The following is a 22621-nucleotide window of genomic DNA, read 5'->3' as shown; positions in this document are numbered from 1 at the left end:
TATACTTTTATACTTTTTGTTCATTCTGTCCTTCCTTTATTTCCTTTTTTTACTTCATTTACTTTTTTCTTTCATTTGTTTCCTTTTTTTCTTTTCTTACATCATTCTTTCATTCATTTGTGTTTCCTTTTTTACTTTATTTCTTCCATATCTAATTTGTCATTTGTTATTTATTTATTTATACTGTAATTTCTTCAATTATTTTTTTTTCTTTTATTTTTTTTACATCCATTCTTCCTTCTTTAATGTCTGTAGTCCCTATTTTGAATGTTTTTATATATATATATATATATATATATATATATATATATATATATATATATATATATATATATATATATATATATATATATATATATATATATATATATATAATCGATCAATAAATTATCTGAATAAGCTCTGAAATTAACACAACCTGCAGTGACAGATTTCACTTGATGCGCCTGTTCAATGTCACAGACATTTGGCATCATTCTTTCCCTTCACTGGCTTGATGTTATATTGATATAAAGAGGACTTTGTGTGGCAAAGCAAAAGTTATGTTCTTTGTTTTGCTCACACTGTGGCCTCACACTCTGGCCTTTAATTTGTATTTATTTATTTATCCTTTATTTTCACAGGAAGGTCCCATTGAGATAAAATAAATCTCTTCTTCCAGGGAGTCCTGGCCAAGATGACCGTGACAAACATTTCACATAAAAACAGTTAACATATTTTAAGTATAATTATCTACAGAAACAGTTCTGTCCGATAAATAATTTTTAAACGAACTCATTGCCAAATTACCAAGGTATATACCTTTAAGCCTCTGTAGCAGTAGAGCATGATCCACTAAGTCAAAAAGTACTGCCTTTTTTCAAGAGCAGTGATTAAATCTTTTATTGGTAGCTGTTATCGTACTGTGGCCTGCTCTGAATCCTGACTAAAATGCATTTAAAATATTATGTTTAAGTGTTCTTTCAGTTGGTTATTTACCAGAGACTCAAACACTTTTGCTTAAACTGGTAGTCTAGAAATAGGACAATAGTTATTTAAATCTCCACTCAGATCTCCACTCTTTAGTAAATGGCATAACCATAGCATATTTCCAAGATGGCAGAATTACATTGGAGCATAGACTCAAATTAAAAAATCGACACAATAGGCTCAGCAATAATACCTGCAAAAACTTTATAAAAACTGGATCAATTTTTGTCAGACCCACCTGAATTTTTACTATCTAAATTTAAGATAAATTTATGAACTGGGGGTGGAGGGATATAGGGTTAAAAAAATTGAGTTACTTAATTTAACAGATACAGCAATTCCCTGTTCATCAGTGTTCAACAAATTATTATCTGCTATCGAACTATTTGAAATAAAATGTCTATTAAATGAATTAACAATATTAACTTTTTCTATAATCAATCTTTGGTTAACTTTTAAAACTTTTGGAAGGCAAGTAGAACTATTTGATCCTGTAAGGGATTTCGTTATTTAAAAGAAAATTTAGAAGGATCATTCATATTATTGTTAATCAGATTTAGATAATACTGACTTTTAGAGCATTTTATAGATTTTGTACACTTGTTCGGTATTAATCTATAATTAGACCAGTCTTCTTCACTATTTGTTTTATTTGCTTTTGACCAAGCTAAATTTCTTTGCCTAACGAGGTTTGAGATGGTTTCATTGAACCAAGGATTAATTTTTCCATTTACCCGAATTCGACGGAAAGGAGCGTTTATCACAAAATAAAGAAGTAAAATAATCCCAAACTACCACCACATCAGGTATATTTAAAACTAACCCTAAATTACTATTATAAACATCATGCAGAAAAGCTTTTACATATTTATTTGTTTTATATTTTTTATTGTTTATAAATATATATCTCATATATAGCTCATAAGCATGCTTAAATTTCTCACACAGGATATTGCACAATGGCATCGCCAGTCCAAGATTAAGTCCCCTATTAAAACTAAATCAGAGGCAGTCCATCTGCGAAGCAAGTCTGGAAGCAAAGGAATTACCTCACTTGAAGCTGAGGATTGGCGATAGCAACCCAGTTTCAAACACATCATATAAGATCCATTAGGTAAAACTACTTTTAAAGCTAAAAGTTCAAAACACTTTTAAAAATCTAACTGAAAGACTACAAATACAATTCACATTTGATTTAGTATAGATTGCAACCCCTCCTGCCTTTTTAACATGGTCAGATCAAAAAGCATTATAACCATTTATGTGTACCATCATATCATCTGCGTACCATGTGTACCATTTTTTTTTCAACCATGTTCCTGTGAAGATCATGATGTCAGCTGCAGTCCAATCTGCCCAGATTCGAATTTAATCCAACTTATTTATCATACTTCTGACATTAAAAATCGTTAATCACCATTACTCAATTTTAGTTCCTCGTGTTTGAAACTGGGCCAGCTCTGGGCCTGGGTTGGGATAAATGTTACCTAAAATCAGCAGCAGAAGTGAAATACACTTTCTCCTTACCAAGCTGCAGTTCGGTCTGCTGTCGCCACAGATATATGTGCATAATGGGTCAATTTTCCATTTCCTCTGACCAAGAGGCAGTACAACCTTTTACTCACTTGATTATGAGTAACTTGGGAAATTTCAAAGTAGCTTCTGCAACACTGGTACAGTGATGGTATCAGATGGTAATGCTATGGTATTGTGCTTTTGAGAATTACTTGGATAAACTTTCCCAAACTAAACTAGACTAGTTGTGCTTTCAGTCTCTTTGGGAATCATTTATTTTTTTCCGTTCGTTTATATGTTCAGTGTTGACTGTCTAACTGAGCCTGTAGGTAAACACTGCTTGCGGTCTGATGCTGTACTGAGTGATATATCCAGGTTATGAAGGTGGAATGCCGGTGGTCTGGTATTGAATGTGAATCAGCGGGAAAAGGTCTCAGATCAGCCCAGGTGAGCCAAACGATCTTCATCTCTTACTTTTTCATAGCGAGGAATCAGACCTCAAAGCGTGGCCCCAGGCCACAGCCAGTTTGAAAGTCAATGTTTGTGCATTAATTACGGCCTGGAAGACCGATCCGTTTGAGGGGGTTTAACCAGACATGGGTTTAAACTGCTAGCTTTTACATGGCATGATCATTAATATGCTGCCTTTTATCCGCAGGGCAACAAATTGCATACATGACAAACCCCGGCGCCAATTTGTTGGGGTGTTGTATCACTAGATATGTAAACATATTTTTCTGTTTGAACAGGGTGAGACCAATTAATCCTGTCTCCACGGTGGGGTTAAGCATCGATACTTTCATTAGTTTCATTACATTTGACTATTATATTTCTGTTTTATTTTTTCATGAATAAAGATCTTTATATGGCCTTTATATGGATGATTGATAACAATTTCAGTGGCCTTAACATTTTTATGTTGTCCATGTGGTGTCAAGGCCACTGCATGCATAAGGGAAGGAAAACTGATGACAAATGCTTCCTTAAATGGGACTATTGAAGAAATAAGCAAATTTGTGATGCTGACCTTGTGAACTTTTTTTATTCAAAAAAGCAGATGTTTTACGTTGAAGCACAAAAAGCTTTTTGGATCATTATCAACAAGAACAAGATCACGAGGTTGTACACAAACTTGTCGAGTTCATTGGAATGCTGGATTGTAGTTGTGCATTTAGTGCTAACAAATTAAATTAAATTGTTATACTATTAATTTGCAATTAAAAAAAGTTAATTAGAACTATTTTAGACTTTATGACCTTGATTTTGAGTCAGTGAAGAAAAAAAGTGTTGCCCTGTTTGTGTTTTTTTGTAAGTTTCCAATGTTTCTGGTTCCATACACATGAATCATCTCCAAACTCACTAAACACAGACGGCATGATCCATGACCCCGCCTATTTTTATTTATTTTTATATTTTTCTGTCAGATTATATAATTTATTTTCATAATCAGCAGTATCTGTTTAGGATATTTATTTTATCTGACAAAAACAAGGACCTCTAATGTGACAGAACTTAACTTGAACAGAAAATTTTACATTGAATACATCTAATGAAACTAGAAATGACCCCATTTACTGTCTATAACTGGATCAAAAACAGAGCGATGCATAGCAGCATTAATTAAATATTTAGCTCTTTAAAAAGCAGTTGTAAATTGCTGCGCAGGGCTTTTCTGTGCCGACTCATTTTTTGAACTGGTTCATGTAAATGAATAGGATTTCCAATGCTACATATGAGGGAGGACATTGTAGGACTGTGCGTTTAATAATTGCAGAACTTGTTGTATGTGCAATACAATGTGACAAAAAACAGCAGAATAGCATTTTGTCACACTGCACCACCTTTGTTGGGAAACAGTAGTTTGTTACTGGAAAAGATGCACTATTTTGAAAATAGCTGAGGTACTGCCACACTACTGAAAAATGTAGTAAGTTATTCGCATTTCTATATTTAGTTGTTGTTTTCTTCATTGCTGCACAGTACCATGGTACCACCATAGTACAGTACTTTTCTTGAATGTTACATGGCAAACTGAACTAAAGGGCAATGGGCTTTCTCGTTTGAGCTGGAGCAGTTTAGCCAGTCTTTCTCTCACTGTTTCAGCAGCTGTAGCAGTGGCCGTACAGGTCAGACTTAATAGGCTGACCCTGTTAGGAGAGGCAGGTGGTCTTGAGAGGGGGGTCGCACCTGTCTGAAGAGAGGTCACCCTCTTCCGTTCATCTTTCTTTCTTCTTGGTCACCTTGGGCTCTTGCCAAAACAGGCCCATCTTTTCTCTCTCTTCCCCCCTCTCTCAAGTAACTCCACAAAGTCATTCTTTTGTTACCAACTTCCTCCAAAACCTGAAGAGGGATATCGATAAAGGAGAGTGTGAATGTTCTCTTAGGAGCTCGGAACAGCTTGCAATCTCATTTCCAGAGAGCGTCTTGATTGAGACGGCATCGCTTTGGGAGTGCCATTGGGCCTGGCAAAGTGTTCTCATATAGGACATCTGCTCAACGAGGCCTTGGTTTTCTGCTTCTCATATGACCAATGCATTTATCAAACTCAGCCTGAACCAATATCACACTGTCACATAGGAGCACATGGCATTCTATCACTACGAAGGTCTCTGACAGGACAAGTCCTTTCCTATTATTGTCTTCCTGTGTGTGTGTGTGTGTGTGTGTGTGTTTCAACTAGTTGAATGCTTGTACGTGTGCCACCCATGTCCATCTCCTCTGAACTCTTATAGATTCCACTGGAATTTGATCAATTCGTTTCTTCACTCCTTAGGCCCAGAACATACTACATGTAAGTATGTGAAGACAAATTTTTAATTTATGTATGTCATTTATATTATGTTTTCTTCTACAACTGTTGTTGTAGTGACATTTTGAAGATAAGGCATAGATTTATTATCTAATGATTTTGATGATTACCAACTGTAGCCTAAGTTCGAGCATCAATTCGAAGCACATATTATATATTACATTTTTACTTGCTGTTACTCACGTATTGTTGTGAGGTCTTATTTATTGTATGTATGTTTTCCCTCATGAAAACAAGTTTAATGTTTATATTTCAACAATAAGTTGGAATAGAAACATAATTATGTGTTGAACAGCCTGGAACTGAACTGCTGGTTTCGTCTGGTCAGAGGAGAACTGGCCCCCCGACTGAGCCTGGTTTCTCCCAAGGTTTTTTCTCCATTCTGTCACCGATGGAGTTTTGGTTCCTTGCCGCTGACGCCTCAGGCTTGCTTAGTTTTAGACACTTAATTTCCATCGATTTCGTTGACTTGATTGAACAGATAATATTTAAACTGAACTGAGCTGGATGATGACATCACTGAATTAAATGATGGACTACCTTTTTGCATTATTGACACTATTTTCCTATTTAACGCTGTTCGGTTGCTTTGTTACAATCTGTATTGTTAAAAGCGCTTTATAAATAAAGGTGACTTGACTTGAGTGTTGATTATTATATTTAAAAATAACAGTGCAATCGAATGTAATCATTTGTACTCTCTTGTTAATTGTAACCTTTAGGATTATTGTAATGTACCAACTGACAGGGTTCCCTCTATAGTTTACAGCATTTGTAGAGATATTGTTTTCCTTAAGAAAAATCAACATTTATTTTATCTGATAAATATCCAAATGAATTGATATCATTTTCATCATGATTTTTTTTTTTTATTTCGTCATACACGATTTCATATTTATGCACAATTTTACATATTAATTGAAAAAGTTGTAGGTTGAAGCCTTAGCTTATGTCACCAACTTTTTAATCTATATTTTAAAAAAAATAATACAAAAACAATACTGAATCGAATAACTATAGTATATTGCCCACTACAGTCCTGAAATTTAACACACTAACACAGTATTACAGTGAGTATGTAAATCCGGACCGCGGAAGTGCAGTGCATTGGTCATACATTTGTGTCTGTGTAATTTTGTATCATTTCACTAAAACAGTGTGGTTTATTTTGTAAGGGGGTGAAATAAATAGGTTATTTATTTAGGATTTATCAATATGAATGTATGTCTGGTGAAGCAGAAAGTTGACTGACACTTAATACTGTTGTCCGCAGGCTACTTCTTGCCTCATTGTAAGAATAAGACAGACAGATGGAGCAATAACGTGGAGTTGACATGCTCTCCTCCCCTCATTTTATCATTCAGCCGAGGCTGTTTGAGGCTGGGTGCTCCTGTGAAGAAGGGCCACAGTGTCTCTATGTCCCGCTCCTGATGCCTGAAGCGCTCAATTACTATTTATATGCTGATCTTTGACAGCTCACTGCTGCCTGACGCACATACACTAGTGCAGATATATAAGACACTCGTTCTCTGAGTTCTGTCTCGTACTGAAAGAAACAACATGATGGAAGAACTAACTTCCAGATCTCACTCACAGATGTTCATTCAGCTTCTCAGGCACTTTTTTTTCCTCAGTTACAGTATATGACGTTCACGTGAACTGTGTTGGAAACATTTCTACTTGTCAGATTTCTGATTTTACTTTTAATCTTAAACTGTAAAAAATCCATCATAAATAATCATTCAAAAATATTTTTTTTATAAATATGGTCACTTAAAGAGTAAAAACTACATTTCAATATGGAGTGAAATATTTATTGTGTGGAATAAAAGAAGAAAATTTCAAAGAGGAAGAATGGATGAATGGATCTTACAAATTATGACTTTGACAAATGATGTCCCTAAAAAATAAAAAAATAAAATGGTGTTTTAAGAAAATATTTTTTTTTTGTAAAAAGTGCCAAAAGTGCATACTTATTGTAAAAAACAACAACAACAACTACAACACCTTCATACCTTCCTCTTAATATCTAAATTAATCAAACAAACCATTGTGGATCATAACAAGTACTTCCTGCAATTCTTGCTCGTCTTGGGTTTTTACCACATTTAAACGGAGACCGAAAGTCATCATTTGTTTGAAGGGTAAGGTAGGCTGCTTTCCTTCAGTCATCAAGGGTAATGGAGTCTTCAAACTGTAGCAGGAAGATTGAGAGTCTCATAAATTAGATGGGCAGAAGCATAACTAAAAGACACCCAATTCATATAATCTATCAGAAGAGTTGATTAGACTCTCATTCACTACAAGGACTAGAATATAAAGAACTAGCTCAGAGTGCCACTCTTTTAATGAAAGAAGGACACTAAAATTAGATTCTTGATTCATCAATATGAAGTTGCAGTGTCAAGTATTAGATACTAAAAGGTATTATAAATAATTTTTATCTTAGGGTATATAAGAATGCAACAATTCTGTAAAGTTCTAGAAAGTATAAAAAGTAAGAGTTTGCTTGATTTTGGGGAGACTATACCTTTAAAATATTATTGTTTCATTGTAGATAAGCTGAAACGATCAAGAGGCTCGGGCAGTTTTTCCTTTTGTGTTGTAGCTGGCTCAACTTCAGAAGACTAATTGGACAGATGTTCAAAGTAGGGATGTGAATGTTGGTCAGTTAATTATCCACCACTGAGCACAAATGCAGGAATATGTGTGCTGTGAACTGTCAAATGTATGTAACCATCAATTCGTTTTTGGTCATGTATGAAGAGGAAGTGAACAGAAAATTCTGTTTGTGTGACTGTCACTGTATCTGGGTTTTGCGTCACGCACAACAGGCCTTGTTTCAAACAAAGGATGAGTAGTTTGCTCCATTATTTTCTGTTGCTTCATAAAAGTCTATGTTGCAAAAGATCCTGTTGATAAATAGGTTTAACGTGTGTTTTCAACATGTTTTCTGCTGAGTTCAGCACATAATGCACGAAAACTGTACTTTCACTACTTTTGGGACGTTCCACTACCCTACACCCCCATTCAGCATCTGTGCATTATTTGAGCTCTAAATCTGTTTAAATCATTTTTGTGGTCTTTTTAGGGTCTATGGCATTATTTTCTCAAGTAGATAAAACTGGACATAAATTTACACAGGAAAAATTTGTAAGATTATGTTTTTTCCCCTACACTAAAATCATGTTGCCACATATTGTAAATGTTTTGTGGTTACACTAGGGCTGTGCAATTAATGGCATTCGATTGTCATGCGCACCTCTTCAGTAAAGCCGGTCCCATGATTAGTGGTAAATCTCCATCACCTGCTTTCAAGATTGTGCACCATTCACTACACAGAGCCGTAGTTCACTGACGATCAGGCAATATAGTGTTCATAATTGCAGATGAATCGCATTCGATTTCGAATGAGATATCGCATAGCCTGTCAGTGAACTAAAGCTCTGTGTATTGAATGCGCTCAATCTGAAAACAGGTGATGGTGATTTACTACTAATCATGGGACCGGCTTTACTGTCAATTGAATGCGATTAACTTATAGGTTAGATTGTGCTATCCCAGAACGTATCCAAATAAAACACAAAGTTCAGCCACAGCACAGTGTAACTTAGTTTAAAATGTGATTGTTAACAAATTCTGCTTTCACACTCCCTGAGGTTTCTTGGATGTCTGAGCAAGGTGGCTATTTGTTTAAAAAGTATGATAATGTTAAGAAGTTTGAACGTTTCTAGACCCCTTGAAGTATGTCTAAGTTACCTTAATGTACACTTTGAAACTACTGACCCTTGACCGGTTCTTGCTAGAGCCTGTCTTTACTTTCATTCTCCCACAGGCCTTTGATTTCAGTACATAGATCCAGAGACTCATTTTGAGATTTCTCAAATTCAAGTTTTTTTTTTTTTTTTATTCCATTGCTTATACAGATGTTATATACAAGCACATATATGTGTGTGTGTGTGTGTGTGTGTGTGTGTGTGTGTGTGTGTGTGTGTGTGTGTTTGTGTATGTGTGTGTATGTGTGTGTGGGTGTGTGTGTGTGTGTTTGCACCCAAAGCTGAAAAGAAACCCCTGTGAGTCATTTACATTATGCTTCTCATCATCTCGTAGTCTCCATTGACCTCTTATGCGAACTGAAAACCTCTTCATCCCAGATGCATTATAGGTAATCACCATCCTAATAGATAATTTTGTTGCATGGCTTTTGTGGGCTCTGCCATCATTGCGGCTTCAAAGAAAACCATCTGAATGGGTTACGTCCTGTTGTTAGAATCAATGAGCAGAAAAGGACCATGCAGATAAGTCTGTTTGAAAACAATGGTTAAAAGTATTACAGACGTGTTATGTGTGCGTATGACTCTGGGAACTCCAAACAAACTAGAACTTTATGATGCAGTCAATTTCCAGCGTCATTGACAACACAATTGCGAACGTGATATTGGTTTTTATACAACAATTCAAAAAAGTTAATATAGAGAAACGTGCTAATATTTCAGACAGTTGCTTGTCTCTTTTTGCTCCACCAATGGAAATACATCCAAACAGAGCTGTTGCACATCTCTGAGAAACACACAGCATTGGTGTATCTGAATGATTTAGTGGGTTCAGAGTGAATCACTCACTCATAGAGGAAGTCACTTGTTTTGTTCTGGAATGAATCAGTGATTTTTTACTTATTGTTTGAGTGACTCGTTCTAAAGAGAGTTGCTGAAAAAAAAATTCAGATGAATTCAATCTGATTTCATAATAGCATACTAGCACATGACATGAAACTCAAATATGTCAGTGTTGATTTAGTTTATTATTTTTTTATTTTTTTTATTGAAGCCTCATTAAATAAAGTCATTATTTTTCATATTAAACCACCTCTGGTAAACCTGTGAGTAACCAGCTTAGGGAGGCTTCTGCATCAACAGAAAATGAAAGAATCATAAGTGCTCTGTTGCACTGGGTTGTCTTTCAAGGAGGATGGTGGTAATAACATTTGCAAAAGTTGGGAAGGCTTTTTATTTCACCAGCCCACCTTTCTTCCCCCTCGTTCTTATCTCAGTCTTACTCCACTTATCAGTGCAGTCATTCTTCATAAGTGTCACGCAGGCTAATGAAAGCATCGTCTTTGACGACAATGAATCAAAGTAGGAAGTTGTGCGTGCTTACCTGGAAGTGGAGTGGAGATATACGTTTGGACCCAGTCTGTGCGAGCTTTACAGTTGCCAGAGAGAAGAGATATTCAGTCAAAACAAATTAACAAAATGAAGGGAAGCATTTTTCAAAGGTCAAATTCTCTCTCCCCTCTTTTGTTTTCCACATGTCTTCATTTATTATTTACTCTCGCTGATCTTCACTGTTATTGGACCATCACACGGATGTTTATTTCCTGAGTAAATGTGAAATGAAAACCACTATTGGTGGAATTACTATTGATATTTTCTTTTTCAGCGATCCCACAGCCACTGCATGAATGTGGTCTTGATATTGTTGCTGGTTTGTTGGTTACATCAGTCTATCGAGGATTGATGTCAATAGGTGATTGAACTGGAGCTTAGAAACCGGCTCATGGTTCGTTAACAGTAGTCCTCCACATATCAAGTAGTATTGAAAAAGGCAGAATGAGCTGTTCTTAAACATGATAAGAAGAAATAATGGTCCTGATAAGCATATTCAATTACAGTTCAACCGAAATGAACTATCATTTTGAAACTTGAGCAAGTAAACTGCAAACAGCTTGCATATTGCATATTGATGTGGTTTGCCAAAGAATTAATAAATGATTAGTACTAAGCTCTAGCATTAAAATAAGCTTTTATTTGAATAAATAAAGGTGTCTTTTGCATGTTATTTATTATAGTTTACAGGTTCAATATGATTATCATTTCATGCATTTATTATTAGCACCTTTTATGGGTTCTTTAATTATCTTGTCAAAAACGTTTTCATGCATCTATAAAATAAATGAATAAATAAATAAATCATCAGTCATTAAGTCATACCATGACATCAGATGAAATATATTAATCAGCTGGAGGGAGACAAGAAGATTCCCTTTAAAAGGCTAATTGAAAAACTGCTTAGAATTTTTATGAACTGCAATATTTCTTTTTTTCTTTTTTTTAACTCGAGGCAAAAAAAAATCTCATATACTTTTCTAGAGAGTCTTTACAGTTGGACCTGTAATTTTAGTGATCTAATATCAACCTGAGGTAATAATGAAACTCACAACACAACTGTAATGGCATCTTTTTTATGTACTACTGTTCAACATGATCAAAATATTAATAGAAATAGATGAATAAAAGGTTTATGCAAATTAATCCACAGAAAAATAACACAGAAAAATAAGCAAAAAACATCAAACTTCATTTAAATGAACTGGTTCAAAATAAACTTATTCACTGATTTAAGGTTTCTCTGTGTGTGTTGTTGTTGTTGTTGTAGTTGTTGTTGTTGTTCTTCTTCTTCTTCTTCTTCTTCTTTAAAGTTAAATATTTTCCAACACAGGTAGATTCTTGTTTTATTTGTTGTATTTTTAGTGTAAATGTATCAATTTCTTCTGTCACCCTTTTTGTAGTAATTTTTTTTTTAAGTTGCTTAGCTTATATTATAGCTACACCTCTAAAGTAGCTTTGCCAAAAAGCTTTGCCGCTTTCTCTAAATAGATGCATAACTTGAAAGTTAGTGTGACACGCATTTGGCATAAAGTTTTGCAGGCATTTGGATATAATTATTGGACTGAAAGAGAACCCCTTAGTTCATTCTGAGTCTGCATGTGTGATCATGTTTGTATGTGTATTTATTTATTTCTTTTTTTTCCATAGAAATGTATAAGTCTGATGACTTTTTAAGCTTTTAGAACTATGAACTTATCCTGCCCTCAAATAAAAGACATTTTCGCTTTGCGATAAACTTGACACTGACTTAAATGACTCAGTATCGACCCAAGCATCAAGATGAGAGACACCAGCTCCAAGCAGCACGTCACTGCTGTGACAAACAGAGCTGTAGTTAAAAAATCTCATTGCTGTTCTTTAAACTGGTCAGGCTTGAAATCGATGTTCGTTTGAAGAATAGTGTTTAGCCACCATTACTTCTCTCTGACCTTGTGATGACAGCAGTGGGAAAAAGTGCCGGGTTACAGTTGAAAGTTTTGGACAGTGATGGCTGGATGTCACCTCCAACTTAAAAGCTGAATAATTTAGTTGTTTATTCCTGGTCTTTTCTGCTTTTCTCTCTCTCATCTCATCAAAAGTTTCCAGCATCTCCCAGAAACTTTGTGATTAAACATAGCAGAATTGCATATGGAGGAAAGGAAAGCGATGTTTCCCTAATGAGCTATTCTGAGTTCTGAAGTTGTGTGTCTTCCGAGAGCGGGGAAGGGAAACATGTCGGTGATCCTGATTAATACGATGGCGATGTTTTGATAGCAAGTCGCGCTTTGACTTTTGCCATTATTCATGCCTACCAATCGATTCATCCTGCTTCTGTCACAGAGACGAAAGTTGACTTTTACTAATAATTAAAGCAATCTAGATGCAAATCAGGGCAAATACGAACAGCATATTATGTTATGAAGCCTGCCATGCTCTCAGGAACGCTGTGTCATTAATGGCCACCCTTATCAGACATGCCACATGCTTGTGTTTAAATAAAGGCCCTCATCTCGTAAAACACAACATCCTTTTTTATGCACGTGCACAAATTTAACTGAAATTTTGAAGCACTCCCTTTGATTGCTTTCATTCATACAGTCTTAAAGCTTGTAATTGTCACTCTCTGAGCAGTGAACCTGTCTGCATATATTCACAGCTGGGTCCTAATGTCAGATGATGCCATTAAAAGCCATTATCCCATCAAGAGTGATCCATCTCACACTCCTCTTGAGAAGCCTTGGGACTTGAGTATAAAACCATAACCCCTATCTGCTTTCCAGGGACTGCTGTAGTCTCAAAATTTGTAATTTCAAAAAGATAAAAGTGATCATTTGTGAGTGTTGTGGGCCATGAATTGTCAGGACCATCTTGTATTATTAAAGTCTTTCTCATACTTCACCTTATAAATGTGCCCTAGGCCATTTTTCTAAGACCTTGAACAAGTTGAAAGCCCATTAGTTGATAGTTTTAGTGGTCATATCTTGAGGAATCAAATTTCTTGCATTGATCTTTTGAGATGAAAGAGCTGGTTGTACTTTGAAAACAAACTATAGCTTTTAGTACTCACAATTTCTTCCAAAGTTCAAACTAAGCTGTAAAGTGGCTTGTTTTGTTTTTCTGCAGTTGTCCGACATCAGACAGATGAGTGAGTTTGAACACATGCACACAGTTACTGGTGTTCAGAAGCTTGAAGTTTTCTTCCAAGATCCTTTCAGTCTGATCTTAACAGTTTGTTAACAGGATAGTTCAGCCAAAAAATGGAAGTTCTGTCATTTACTCACCCTTGTGTCATTCCAAGCCTGATTTTTTTTTTAATCTGTAGAAAACAATTGAAAATAGTGTGTCAATTTTGGTTGTACATACAATGAAAGTCAGTGGGATCCAATGTAGCTTTGACTTTCATTTTAAGGACAGAAAAAACAGTTCTTCAAAGTATTTTCTTTTGTGAAAAAGTCATACAGTACATGTTTGGAAGACATAAAGGTGAGTAAAAGATGATAGTAAGTGCTATATTTCATTTCACATACAAAACAGATTATCAAAGGTTCTGAGAGAGAGTGAAAATTGTCTTAAGAAATACATCTGGTCTCTTTTTTGGCACAAAAAACTTTACTGACCTTAGGGTGAAAATAGATGATCCATTTAAGTCCTTTTATCCCCATTGGTTGATACCATTAAAGGAGCATTTCACCCGTGGGAACATTGATCTTCATTGAAAGTGGGTCATATATGTAGTCGAAATCTATTAAACCGAGTTATTACAGAAAGTAACTTTAGGGCTCATTTGTATGTAAAACCACAACTCCCACAATGCAACAGATTTGCACAGCTCCACAAGCCACTCCCACTAATCCAGAACACCGCTGTTAGGCTGTTAGGCGATATTGTCTACAAGACATTGAGGACACAGTTAGCGATTTATGGTATTTACGTGCCACAGTAGTAAACAATGCCACAGTAAGCTTTTTGTGCATTAAAAAAGGTACTGCACAAACAGTTTACAGTTGACGTTACGTAACTTATTAACCGGGAATCATTTCGTGATAATAATGCTTGAAGAAATTGTGTACATTTCACGAAATGAATAATAAATAAAATTGAAACACTTATTTTACAGTTAGACGTCCATTTGTGCAGGCTTCGGCTGGCGTTTCCAGTTTACCTTCGGAATTCTGAAGTATGTCTCCAGGACGCCTCTGTCCATATGCGGGGCGAAACTAGGATGGTTCACAACGCAAACATCCGTGTCCTTGTCTGCCTCAGACATTTCTTCGAGGAGATATTGGCATCTTTCAAATTCTTGCAGCAGACGGACTCGAGCTCTGTGTACGTAGGCGCACAACGAGAGCACAGCCACCACCAGTCCGCACCAGCTCGAGCACGCCCGGGCTCCTCGGACGCGACAGGCAGGTCTCCGGCCTCGGCTGCAGCTGCCGCCTCCTGTTCCTCCATCAGCCTCAGCTGCTCTGCGCTATATTGTGGCTCGTATAGATAGCCACGAACATCTGTTTCGAGCAACAGAAAATCCTCTTCTTCCGTATCATGAGTTGTTCCTCCAGCCATTCTCGTAAATCTGACTCCATAAGCGCTTGTTAGCTTAGCTACATAGCTTCCAAACAAGATGGCGGATTTTCATTTTCGTTTCTGTAAGTTTAGTCCCACCCACTGATCTGTAATAGGCCTGTAGGGTGAGTGGGTCCCACCCCCTGGAATAATAATAAGCTAGTCTCTGTACTCTCTACACTTTTCAATGAATTTTGACTTCCTGCTTATTATGACGCAAAATGACGATTTTTACGTCATAATAAGCAGGAAGTAAAACACTTAAATCCTTATTTCTCCCATCTCAGGGAAAAACAAAGGAAAAATCCATGATCATTATAATATATGACTGGGTTTCTAACAATACAAAGCTAAATGCAAATGGGTGAAGTGATCCTTTAAGTACTTGTAACCCCGTTATTTGCCTCTTTAACTTTAAATTAAAGTCTTTATACTTTTCCAAATAGGCTTTCTGTAATCAGTATATCAAAGATAAATGGGGAAAAGTGATTTTTATCAACATGTTCTATACATGCTCCAAATTCTGGGATTCTAATATGTTTTAAATATAGCTTTCCAAACACGTGTGTCTGCATCAAGGGGTTGATAAAAAGAATCTTTATCATTCTGAGGTAATAAACATCTCCAGATTTAGCTCAGTCTCACGTGTTTACCCTCTGCATTTAGAAATCCATTTTAATTTTGCATCTCAATACTGCAGCTGTTTTTGGGCTCTATGTTGCAAATGAGAGATGGAGAAATGCAGAAAGACACAAGCGGGAGAGGACAGCCAGCAGAGATTGAGAGGCTGGGTGTGTGTTTGTTTTATTGCTTCCCATCACTTCCTATCTAATTACCACACACACATCATTAGGAGGATCCAAACAGCAGCACAATACACAGGGAATGAGTCATTACCAGCTAGGTGGGAATCAATTAATGCCTCATTTTCGGTTTCATTGTGCACATTCTAATTCAACAAGCAGTTTGGAAGAAAAAAAAAACAGTCAGGCCTCTTTCTGTTTTCTCACAGACATGCGGGCAGACTGGTCAGAAGGGCTACCGTTTAGTGGCACCAGCGGTTATTATGTTAGCCAGGCTTAAAATGCAAGAGACATTCTTGTTGATCATTTTTTGATTGAAACTTCACAATCAGAAAGAATTGCCACATTGTAGTAGTTTTATTTATACTAGTTAAATTTCATGATGCTTAATACCAATTTTGAAACCAAAACAACAACAACTAATATGCTCTTAACATATTATAAACATATTATAATTAAATAGAAATATTAAAGCAAATATTAACCAATTAAATATTCACAATATGCTCTTGAAGTAAGTTTATAAATTTAGTAGACTTTGCTTTTTCAGTGATAAAAGGGTCATGACATGGATTTTTATTTTATTTTAATATGTTCATTGAGGTTCACTTATAATGTTAATTAAGTTGTTTGGACTATATTATTATTATTATTATTATTATTATTATTATTATTATTATTATTTTCTAAGAGGTGGTCCTTTAAGGCTTGAAGTAAGTACCATTTAAAATAAACCATCCACTTTTCCCGATGCAGGGATCCTTTTGAAATTTGAACAAGCTATTTAAACCAGACGCGTCAAAGCGAACCTTCTTTTACTCTTCTGTTTGTCCTATTGTTGACATGCTCAAGCACTTGAACTCTGTCGGAAAGTGAACACGCATCTGTATACTGTATCCAGTGTAGAGAAGACAGTGGCAGTTATGATATTGGGTTGTATTTACTTTTGACACGATGCAAAGTGACTGAACATCAGTGGGCAGGGCCTATTGTGAGATGATGACTATTGGTTGACATCTTGCTCCGGAGGCAATGTATGCAAATGTTTGTGCCATTGTGATGTCACATATCACCTCAAATGCAAACAAGCTGTTTTTGGAGCTTGATTAAATAAATGCTTTGTTTATAATGAGGAGGAAATATTAAGCTTGAAAATTGCAGGATGTTTTAAGGTTACATTTTATATGCCAAAAGATCAAGGCAAATTTGATTTCTCATGTGATGATCCCTGTTTGCATTTTTTTTTTTAATACATCATGTAGATTTCTTTTAAATGTTTTTTGATTTGTTTAAACATCCCATCATTTTAAAGACTGGCATTTTTATTTTATTTTATTTTATTTTATTTTCCAAACCAAAGTACCAGTACCTATGACATCCCAGGATGCTAACATTTTAACGTATGCATAGTGTTATGGGTATGTCAGCTCATTTTAATATGTGATGTGTGCAGCCTGGAGTGACTCTAAAGGCATCGTAACAAAATCCACATCTAAATAAATTCAAATGAAGGGTGTGAATAGGGCAGTTAGAGGTTAATGTGGTGATAATTATGAATATGTTTCCTCTTGGCTAAGAACCTGGAAATTGAAAGAGAGGGAGGGTTACGGTGTGATCATATCTAATGCATTAGCTTAATGACGAGATTCAGACTCTGCCATTCTCATGCTTTATTAAACACCACGCGGCTGTCATCTTTCTCGCCAATTTCACCCAGAGGTTGAATATGTCACTGCTTAACCAAACACACACGTACTCTCTCCTGCCATTTTCTCAATTGACTTCTTCTTGACTGAGGTACCATGTTTATATATCTGTTTTTATTTGTCTCGCTTGATTTAGTGGAACTGAAGTGTGAAAAAGGTTTAGAGCTAACATGCAATGGTTGGAAATGTAATTGGCGAGGTTTCAAGGGATAAGGCATATAACCTTGAGAACTTTCTGATCTTCCTGTGCCATCACTGCCGCTAAGGATGATGGGTCTGGACATCTGTCACAAGGGTCACAGTCACTACCAGTACTGCAATCGGGGTTAGGTGTAGGTCATTCGTACAAATTCATATGAATTATGCAACTCGTAAAATAAGATTTGGCAAAAATCTTATGAATTTGTACGAGCGTGGTCACACGAATTTGTACGAATAAGCCACCTCGTAAAATATGTACGAATTGCTGTGAGATCGGGTTGCAACAGAAAGTCCATGATCGTGACAGTGACTTGTGTGCTGGTTAATCTTTGTAATATAATACTCAATGTTCAGACTATTAAAAGTTTGACCTTGCTTGCCATTGTTCTGTCTACTAATGATGAAACTAATGATCACCTAAAATAAAACTAAATAATAATAATAATAAAAAAGATAAAAGCAGATTAAATTAAAGGAATAACATTTGCAAGAAATCCACTTACTGTGCATTTATATTTAATTGAATTCAATTATTTATAACTATTTAACATTCGTTCTATTAATATATGTATTTTTCTTTATTTATATAAATTATAATGTTATCTATAAATTAAAGTTAATTGAAAAATACTTGAAGTCTGTGTTTTTTTATATAGTTTATATATATATTATATTAATATTGAAGTTGACATGACTAGTGATTACCAATCAGTTAAGGATTTTTCATGAGGTGATGTGATCATGAAAATTCAAACTAGAAAGAAAAGAAATTGATCCTGTGTATCTGAATACATGAAGTTCAGACAAAATCCCACTTCTTTAACCTCTCTGTCGTGTATCAAAGAGATCAACATTGGTTCTAAGCTCAAATAAGTGTTCTCTCTTTCATTTGCTTTCACTACTTGGCCTGTTTGCACTTTGCAAACTTGCTTTTTGTGACACTATCTGCTACGTTTTTCATGCGGAGGTCAAATCAGCACAAAACGCTTAAAAAGGTACATTGAATCCCTCAATCACATCAAAAGTATTTTATTTCCCCTTTGTTTTGTATTTTCACTAAAGTATTTTAACATGTCCTAAAATGGCCACTGTACTTTCATTTGGCATTAACTCCATTTCCACTACCCTCATCAGCCATGATCCACTCCTTAACAGCAAAATAGCAAGGCTTTGATTATTACAGCCTGTTTTGACAACTCACTAAATTTCTCCAATCCCTTTCAGTCAAATTGCCTGCATTATGTGCAGCCATAAACATTCAAACTGCACAGTGCATTTGTTATCACCATAAACAAAGACCCCTGTAGCCTGCATTCCACTGGTTAATCTGAATCCTCATTTACATACTCCCATTTTACCTGAGTGGACAGATCATTGGAGGTAACATCAGAGTGCTTCGGTCTCATGTAAAAAGCCAGGCTGTGCGTCATCTGGAGGCATTAGCCAGAAAGGCTGTAATGTTTAATGACACACACGCCGTTGATACCGCTCTCGCTCTTAGTTCCTGCCTTCTAATGAGATGTTCTTCTCTTTGCATGGACAAGAGTGCTTCAGGGAGAATGTTTTGACTGAAGTGTCTGTCACAGCTTTGCCTGGGATCACTGCTGAAAGTGCAGCATTAGCAGAAAGTCTCCTTGCATTATCACGGGTGGGATGCGGCATGGGGCTGACAAATGGTGCTCTCTAGTCCCGTGTCTATGTTTGGTGACTGTCGACAGATGGCTCTACTTATTTCAAGGGGTTATGCTGTTAGCCATCAGTATATGCCTTTTTATACTCTCAATTCAGCAATGTACCTTTGATTGATTATCTCAAAGTGTAATATTTCAGCACAGCATGCGTAAACGGGAACGCCGGAGGTCCAGTGCTCATTTTGGTGTTGTATTAGAGAGGATTTGCCCCAGTGGTTTCTTGAAATATGGCAGGCCATTATTTTGCAGCATGCTATTGGAGACATGTGTAATGAAGGATGACCTCAGAGAGATCCATTTGCTGGCATTATTTGACTGGCCACATGCGTCTTGTTAGCAGGAGGTTCAGGTGAGAGGTGAAGTGATTTGCATGGTCCCTCATCTGCCTCAAGGCCTGACAGTGGGTTTTACCATGCAATTAAAGACCTGCAGTCTGAGAAGTTCAATCGTGGTTTAGTTCTGGTGGGACAGCCTGTTTTATTCCTTCGATAACCCTCTGTCATGGTTGTACACTTTTTTTTTCCTGATATCATTTTCATGTGGTTTTTATGTTTGTTGGAAAAGAAGCTTTGCGATAACAGTGTATTAAACAGGAAGATAATATTGAGTAATTTACATTTTAGACTGTATTGCTATTGTCATTCACTAATAATGTTGTCATCTACAAAAAAAGAGGTATTTGTTGTTGTTGTTGCAACAACAAATACGTTGAGTTACATTATATCTGTAAGCGTGTAAAAAAATAAAAATTCTGACATTTAATGAAAAACGAGTATGCAATAATTTTACAATAACTGATAGTATTGTAAAAGAGATAATTGATCTCAATGGGACTTTGTGGTCAAATAAAGGTAAAATAAAAAAGAAAAATATAAATTACATTTCAACTTGTTACTTGCAATGAAAAAAGAAGCTGGCATTAAAACACAGACAAACAAACCCAATTTCTTTTGTATATTTATCTTGAATAATTATTTAAAATGGAAATAATTTAATTTACAAAAATAAAAGAATACATCCTTTTTTTTTTTTTTTGAGTGTGCTTTAATGTAATTTATGGTGTGGCCAGTGAAAATGTTGGCAGAGCAATTAAAGGTCATAAGGAAAAAATCCTCTGACCTACATTATTAACTTTCCTGTGCTGTCAGCAATGCATGTTAGATAATGATGGCCAGGCTGGACTTCAACTATTATATATATATAACAGCTTTCCTTAGACTTTGTTTTGGAGGGAATGCAATGAAAGACAGATAATAAGCAAATAAAAAACAAGCCAGCTTTCAGGATTTCCCCTGGAGCTTGTTATGAGTATGAGGGTTCCTACCTGGTCTGAACTGCACATTCCTACAGTACCTTGCATTTCTGCCACCATCTGTTTGTTGAAGCAGTGCCCCAGGAACATATGCTTAATGAAATTTACAAACCTTCTGCCCAGAAAATTTGGCACTCTGATGAAATCGATGTGCCAGCATTTTTTTTTGTATTATAAATTTTTTAGGCCTCCATGTGGCTCACACAGCATGACCGATGGAAAGTGGGAATGGGAGAGTCTCTTTTCCCTTTTGACTCCCAATTGGTAGTCATAATTACAAAAAGGGTCAGAACCAATTGGCACAAAAGAAAGTGATTTGTCGCCAGCTTCAGACTCAACTAATTACATTGATTAGCACCAGTGATCTGGAGTCCATCCACTTTAACCCTCCCTCGTATATATAATCTATCACTCTATCAAATAAAACATGTTTGGGAAAACACAAGCTCTGAGTCGAAACTGCAGAGGCAGCACTTCCTGGCCAGGCGGCTCATTTGTCCACTTCTGGACTCCTTATTCTTGACAAAATGTGCTAAATGTGAAATAAATAACAATACCACCAAAGGTAGAAAGTTTGGCATAAATAATTAAAAGCAACAACAACAAAAAACCCTGTATGGTGCATTTTTATTGCAGGCCTGCTTATCAGTCAGACAGTATTTGATCAGCGTTTGTTACATCTACTGATCATGCAGTTAAGTCTATACCAGTAATATCAGTATTTCATTTTGATTTTATTAGTATTTTATTTAATATTAGATTAATTTTTTTGGATTGTTTACTTGAATTCTGATTCTGCTGTTTAAGTGCCCTTAGAAAATGTGATTTTCTCAGCACACACCTTCAAAGAATATTGTTTATAATAAATCCTGAATCCATTTTTATCTAAAGCCATCAAAAATCATATCAATGTATTCCTTGCCATGATATAGCCAAATAAGCAATAAAACACAAACCAATCCACTCATATCATAAATTATATACTACTTTTTAACTTTTTTAAATAGTTCAGCATTTTGGACTGTGGTACTGAACTGCAAATTTTGTTTGTTACTTTGTTTGGTATTTCCTACTACGACAGAAATTGAGTAGTATTTCACAGAGTTGAGCCTTCAATCAAGAGCACGAGCCTCTCTCTCTCTCTCTCTCTCTCTCTCTCTCTCTCTCTCTCTCTCTCTCTAAGTCTGTCTGTGTGTGTGTGTGTGTGTGTGTGTGTGTGTGTGTGTGTGTGTGTGTGTGTGTGTGTGTGTGTGTGTGTGTGTGATTTATTTGGATAAATCTGCATTTCCTGTGTGGCTGCCTGCACCCGTCACTAAATGAAGTCCAGAACTCCAGCTTGAGACATCTTATCTATCTGGCTCTTAATGAAGAAAAGGGAAGCTGACACCAGCAAAAGCTTTGATTGGGTCACTAATTAAAAGAGCTGCTGTGTCTGGCCATAAGGAATGAGATGATTAAATAGTGACACAGGTAGGACAGATGAGAGGATGACTAAAGCCCCATCGCTCTGTGGAAAAGGGCTTAGACATACTTCTGAATTAGATGGATTCAATTATATAGACGAGATAGCCGCTGCTCTCGGTTTGAGAGTTATGTTGTTTTGGAAATCGGATTGGGCTTGTCTCAACTGGGAAATCTTACTTTTGATGCTGATAAGAATTTATAAAACTTGATAACATGCCCATCTGATGGAAATTATTTTCTGTGGTAATCAACAACAAGCCACAGATGATATCCACAGAGCTTAAGTTTTTTTTTTTTTTTCTGTTAAAGGAGTTAATTTTCTATATTGTGTCAGATAATGATACACCCACCTGTGTCATTCCAAAGACTAAACATGTCCTATGAGTACATCTGTTTCTCTCCTTCTCTTTCATTTCCCTCCGTTCCCCTTTTTTTTTTTGG

The 22621-nt window shown here is 36.0% G+C and overlaps 1 protein-coding gene across 1 annotated transcript in view; it reads left to right on the top strand.

Moving 5' to 3' along the window:
• Window positions 1–22621, top strand: part of LOC132110296 (ADP-ribose glycohydrolase MACROD2-like) — a 577997-nt gene that overhangs the window by 455377 nt on the left and 99999 nt on the right. The window lies entirely within an intron of this gene.

The sequence above is a fragment of the Carassius carassius genome, chromosome 30 (genome assembly GCF_963082965.1).
Source record: "Carassius carassius chromosome 30, fCarCar2.1, whole genome shotgun sequence".
NCBI lineage: Eukaryota > Metazoa > Chordata > Actinopteri > Cypriniformes > Cyprinidae > Carassius > Carassius carassius.
This window is presented reverse-complemented; position numbering and strand designations above follow the sequence as displayed.